This window comes from Mustela lutreola, chromosome 4, assembly GCF_030435805.1.
Source record: "Mustela lutreola isolate mMusLut2 chromosome 4, mMusLut2.pri, whole genome shotgun sequence".
Classification (NCBI taxonomy): Eukaryota; Metazoa; Chordata; class Mammalia; order Carnivora; family Mustelidae; genus Mustela; species Mustela lutreola.
In genome coordinates this window covers 196,327,397-196,333,755 of record NC_081293.1, presented here as the reverse complement: position 1 = coordinate 196,333,755, position 6,359 = coordinate 196,327,397, and the positions used below count along the sequence as shown (strand labels likewise).

The window sequence follows — 6,359 nt, the reverse complement described above, 5'->3', positions numbered from 1 at the left end:
CCAGATCTGCCGGCGCGCTCTCTCGCTCACCAGAGCATCGGTCCGGGTCAAGACATCTCGTGTGACCAAGCGCTGGTCTAGTGGGTCGATTTAGGTGACCCCAGAAGCTCCTGGAACATAGGAGGCCCTGAAATAAATGTGTGATGAGTGAACCAGGCGTGGCCCCCACCATCGTCCGGGTCCGGACGCGGCGGGCTGGGGGTGGGGGCGGCTCCCAGCTCAGGGGCGCTGGGCGTGTGGAGCTGAACGGGCTCTGCGAGGTGGAAGCAGGGGTCCAGCGAAGCGGAGAGGCCCGGCGCCCGGAGAGCCCGCTACCCCCGCTTCCCTCCCCCGTAGGGTCTCTGGAATATTTGGGGAAAGAGAATTTTTTGCCCAGCAGTCCCAGTGTTGGTCCCTGAAGCAGCTCTGGCCTTCCGGGGGTGTCCGCTGGCCTTGCTGGCCACCTCCCAGAACGCTGGGGTACAGTGCTCACATCCTTGGCCTGGCCTCCAGGAAGGGCGTGGGGGGAGACACTCAGTCACTGCCCAGCTTCATGCGCCCGCCAAGCTCCCTCCTTCAGACACAAAGAATCGCGGGCACAGGAGGGCAGGGTGTCTGTGTAGCTGGCTGGAGGAAGAAATAATGACACCACAGGCGATTCAGGGCAGGAAAAAGGAACGCTTCAAGCCCAGCACCTGATCTCAGGGTCCCTAAAGGCCATAGAGCCTTGTGGTCAGCCCCTTCCCTTGCTGTGTGACCCTCATTCCTGCTGCGGCTCCCGCCAGTCAGCGTTTCCACACCCATCCCTGGTCTCAGGATCCCTAGGCTTTAAAATCCCTTCATTTAGAAAAAGTAATATCTCCACCCAAGACACACCTTTATTGGAGGTATACAGAGTCTTGACCCAACCTTTGACTCAACCTCCCCTTACCTGACCAGCCTGAGACCCTGTTTGTAGGCTCTAGGCCAGCAGTGGATAAGATTAATTCACCAACAGCCGATTTGCTGAATGACCAGCTCTCCCAGTGATTGAGAAACCTTCCTACCCCTCTACCCTAAAGTTTTATTTGTACCTCTGACCCCATTCCTGCCCCCCACCCCCACCTCTATATCTGCATTGCAAGATGATTGTGGAGAACTGTCTTAAATTCCATTTAAAGTGTTTATTTGGCAGTTCTGGACAGGAAAAAAAAAAAAAGGCAGAGGGTATATAGAACAGATTTTTTTTTTTTTAAATTCTCAATAATTCAGATGGGTTTGCAGCAAATCAATATCCACTGGCTTAATTTTCATCATATTTGGCTTTTGGCCACCGGGGTATTGGGTGAGTTGGCTTTGGATGAATCAGCCAGCTGTAGTTTTCCCAAGCAAACTGGCTAGCGTCCTCTTAAAGATAAATGGTGCTATCCACTCCTCCATGTGAAAGTGGCTGCAATTTAAAAATATTTTCTAGTTTTCGTGATTTCTTTTTATATCCATGAGGTTATTTGAAAGTACTTTCTAGCTTCAAAACGTAAGGGTCCTTCTTAAAGTTCTTTTTGTTGTTGAGTTTCACTTCATAGTAAGAGAATATATGATGTTGCTTTTTGCTATGGATTTTCCGAGACTTGTTTTGTAATCAACTATGTAATAAATGAAACTTTCCCATGTTTGCTTTGAAAGACCATATATATTCTAATGTTGGCTGTAGGGATCTAGTTAGGTCTATTAAATCAAGATTATTGATTGTGTTATTGTTTCCTCTCCATCTTACCCCTTTTTGCCTTTTGATGTATCAGTTACTAAGAAAGATGTATTAAAATCTATTATTGTCCGTTTGTCAATTTCTCCCTGTATTTCTGACAGTTTTTGCTTTATATATTTTGACATTGTGTGTACAAATATATAGTTGTATTCTCCTGGGAAAATGCATTTTAGTATCATGTTAATTTTATTTATTAATATTTATTTATTATTTATTAACATTTATTTATTATCATGTTATACTCTTTGCTCTAATAATACTTCTAATCTATAACTCATTTGATCTGATACCAATACAGCAAAACTAACTTTCCTTCGGTTAGTATTCATTTGGTATATCTTTTCCCGTCCTTTCGCTTTCAAACTTTCCGAATATTTATGTTTCAGGAGTGTGGTTTTATAAGAGCCTACAACTAGAGTTTGTTGTTGAATCTCTTATCTCAATTAGCAAATAGTCCATTTGCATTTATTGTGATTAGCAATATATTTTTATTCATTTCTACCATCTATTTTGTGCTTTCTATTGATTTTGATTTTTTTCTATGCCTTTCTTTCTATTCTTCTATTGGATCAATTACTTTTTCTTTATTCACCTTTGAGGAATTCCCCTTGATTCACTTCTTTCTGCTAATTTGAAAATTATTTATTCTTCCTTTTCTATACTTTAAAATTTTCCACAAATATCTGATTTGATATAGTCTAACAATTAGTATTCCCACCCTCCTTCCACACAAAAGAAGAACTTGAATGCATTAATTCAATCACATCATTGCCCTGATTTCTATAGAATTGTTCTCTTTGGTTAAATCTTATTTATAAGCCCCCCTCAACTCATCTTTCTGTCTTATGTAATAATCAGTGCTGTTTATATTTACCAATATACTCACTAGTATTTTTGTTCACCACTTCTTCTCTTGTCTCTTTCTCCTTCCTTCTGGGTTCAGTGTTCTTCCAGAATTAAAAGTTTTAAAATTTTTTCAGCAAGGATATCTTAGAAGTAGAAGCTTTCAGTTATATTTCTGTCACTTCTGAATGACAGTTGAACTGAGTAGATAATTCTAACTTTACGTTACTTTCACTCAGAATACTTTATTCCATTGTCTTCTACCAATCATTTCTTCTGTTGAAAAGTCTGCTGTAATTCTAATTATGCTTCCTTTGGATATGATTTATCTTTTCTGTTTGACTGCTTTTAAGATCATCCCTTTGTCTGTGGTATTATGAAGGCACTGCTATGTGCCTAGGTGTGGATTTTTCTTTTTTGGAACTCATTCCTAATCTGGGGTCTTTGTACAAGTCTGGAAATTTATCAGCTATTATATCATTATATTTTATCCTTGTAGAACTCATATTTGACATTTATCAAAACTCTATTCTATTCTGCACCTCTCTTAGCGACTCTTTTTTTTTGTTTTGTAATTTTTTTTAGAACTTTGTGCTTCATTCCTGGTAGTTTTTTTATGATTTATATTCTATTTCATTCACAAATACCTTTCTGTCTAATCCGCTATCTGCTATTATACTATTAATGTCAATTATTGTGTTTTTCATCTTCCATGAGTCTGCTTCCTCTTTGAAAAAGTCATATATTGTCATACATTTGATTTCTTATTTCTTTAATAATTCTGACCACACTTACTTCATATTACTTATATATTTCTCCTATCTGACATTCTTTATTTTGTCTGATGGTTTTCACTTGTGGTTGTTAATTTTACTATTTTGAATTATGAACCCATTTTAAGCCAGGTTTCATCATGGGAATTCTGTGGAGCCTGGCTTGCAGATGTACCCTTCAGAGTTTGTGTCTGCTTCTTCTGGGCACCCCACAATCACGGTTAGCCTACGCATGCTTTTTATGTCAACTTTTAGCTTGGGGAATTTCTGAACTGTCCAAGTAGTGTAAATTCAAAATTCTAACAAATGTGAAGATAGATAGACCTGTGGTTATGAATTTTCAGGGGAGATGTCCCACCCACCCAAAGAGAAAGACCTCTTATCTCCAAGTGCTAGTGTTTCACCAACCCACCCTTTTACTAATGGTGTGGCTCTCTGGGAGTCTGACTTTACATGTGGGAGGGGCATTTCAGGTCTAGACCTAACTCCTGGATCCACATGGCTATTAAAACTCAGCACCTCATCGGTCTCAAACCACAGGCATTCCTGGAGTCAGAACTTTAGTTCATCCTCTACCCCGCCCCCAAGATAATCCTTTGTTGTCATGAGAGCTCAGCTATACTCATGATTGGATATTTGATACCATTTGATAAAATGATATTTTATGCTTCACTTATGGGTGTTTTGAGGTAGAAGGAGTTTTTAGATGATCTAGTCTAACATATTTCTGATAACAGAAATCCTTTTATTTTAGAATATCCCTCTCTTTTGTCAAACTGTCCTTATCATTCATGTGACCATTTCTTCATTGGATTGTTTTACCCACCATGGACAGTTCCTGCTCAGCTCTGTGATTCCTGTGACTGGCATCCAGTGGGAATCAAATACATCTTGAGTGAATGGATGATTCCATGGTTGAATGGATGGATGTCAGCCACTGCTCTGATGTCAGAAAACATTGTGAGGCTTCCCCATGCCTCTTTGGGGAAGATGGATTAGCGACAGTGGTGTGCTAGAGTTGGCTCGCCCACTCCATGTTAGGCGAGCTTATGTTTGTAGCTTGAAATTGATGACGGTGAGATTATTTGCACCTCGAAACTGTGAAACACTAAAAACCAGCAATGCCCTTCCCCCAAGAGCTGGTTGTTAAATATTTAGCAGCAAAATAAATAAATATATAGAAATATTTAGCAGCATACTACTGATGTGGAGCAATGAAAATGTGTAGAAAAAGTAAGCCTAAGCCTATGTAGAACAATACCCATGGTGAGTGAAATATGAAGTCAGAGTTGGGGGAACCTGTCACTCTGGGGCTGTGGTGCTTAAGTTACCCTGACTTTTTTTTTTCTTTTACTTTCCGTATTTGGGAAGTCTCAATATCCCGAAGCTCAGTATTAGGGAAAGGAGCTGAATCTTTAATATCAGCTCCAGTGAACAAAAAGTAAGCCACAGCAGGGGGCACCTGGATTTGAACCAGGGACCTCTTGATCTGCAGTCAAATGCTCTACCCCTGAGCTATACCCCCTGGTATAGCTATAGGTGTAAGTAATACCTTTAACCTGTGCAGCCACACCCAACACCCCTATAAATTTGTGACAAATGTTCATTGGCTAGGCCTCCTAGAAGCAGCCAAGCCTCCTTCCCTACCATTTTCTCTCTCTGATGCAGAGCAAACAACAGGTTCGCCTCCCTGATTTTTCTGGAAGAGAACTGACACCAGCATTTAAAGCTGGAAGGGCCTTCAGAGTCACTAATCTGTGCCATTCACAGTGGGCATCTGCAGACATTCAAGATTACTAGTCTTACACCACACAAAGCCTTACTGGTGAGATCAGAGCCTGAATCCACTCTTCCTGACTTTGGGTTTAGAACCCTGTTACTGAACCAATGACTCTTTTATCTTCCTCTTGTCCCTATCTTCCATCAGTTAAAATATGTGTATGTTGGCGGCCAGGGGGGTGTGAGGGGAGGAGTTCTGACTAATACATAGAGCTGCCTGTTAGATCTATTTAATTTTATTTATGTATGTATTTTCATTTAAATATACAACTTTTAAAAATAAGAATGTTTTCCTGAACATAATAAAGCAATAAAGACAGTATAGACCCACAGGACGAAATGGATGTCTGGTAACTAGTTTCACACAGAAGAGGAAAAAAAAAATCATTCCAGCTGAAATATAGTCTATAGAGGAGTTTGTAGGGGAGGTTGATGGCCAGAGGGGGGCGGCTCTGCAGGCTCACTGGGAATGAATGGCGGTTAGAGTACTGGAGGATACCCGGCTATTGCAACACAGTGAAAAGATGCTAGCTAGGAGCTTAGAGTGTGTTGGGGGGTATAGCTCAGGGGTAGAGCATTTGACTGCAGATCAAGAGGTCCCCGGTTCAAATCCGGGTGCCCCCTGTCGGTTTTCTTTCCCGGTGGAAGATGGAAGATAGCTCCTCCAGAATCGGAGGTTTTGTCCAACCTGCAGGTGTGTTTGGTGAGTTCTCCTAAGTCGGCAGTAGATGCGAGATCTCATGGGCTCAGCCGCGGGGCGGCGCTGCTCGTGCGCATTGTCCCCTGGACCTCAGCCCCGCGGACCTGAATGCAGGAGCCCCGACGCGGACCTCCTACCCCCTCCACCCCGGGGCGCACTAGGGGATCTGACAGGCGCATCTGGGGGAGGACTACGTGGGCGATTCTAAATGGCGCTTGGCCTGATCTTGCTTGGTTCTCAAAGCAGGTGCCCTGGGCAGGGGCCCGAGAAGCTGCCAGGTGCAGAAGAAGGCTTGGTAGGAAAGGGGTCTGTCCTGGTGCAGCAGACCCCACCGGACTCAGGCAAGCCCACAGAAGGCGTGTCGGCGACTTGCTGTGTTAGAGTTCCGGACAGGGCAGCTGGGGGCAAGGCGCCCAGGCTCCTAGGCGGGTCCTTTGAACACCAATCACATGGTCTCTGATGCCTAATCCAGAAAGCCCCCACCTGCTGTCATTAAAAATATGTATATTGTAGACTTTATTTCTTAGAGCAGTTAAAGGTT

At 42.6% G+C, this 6,359-nt stretch overlaps 2 non-coding genes across 2 annotated transcripts; one reads left to right on the top strand and one right to left on the bottom strand.

Moving 5' to 3' along the window:
• Nucleotides 1–4,792: 4,792 nt before the first annotated feature.
• Nucleotides 4,793–4,864, bottom strand: TRNAC-GCA (transfer RNA cysteine (anticodon GCA)). The gene has a single exon. It is a non-coding gene; the product is annotated as a tRNA-Cys (tRNA).
• An 806-nt stretch (nt 4,865–5,670) lies between these two features.
• TRNAC-GCA (transfer RNA cysteine (anticodon GCA)) lies at nt 5,671–5,742 on the top strand. Its single transcript has one exon. It is a non-coding gene; the product is annotated as a tRNA-Cys (tRNA).
• The last annotated feature ends 617 nt before the right edge of the window (nt 5,743–6,359 follow it).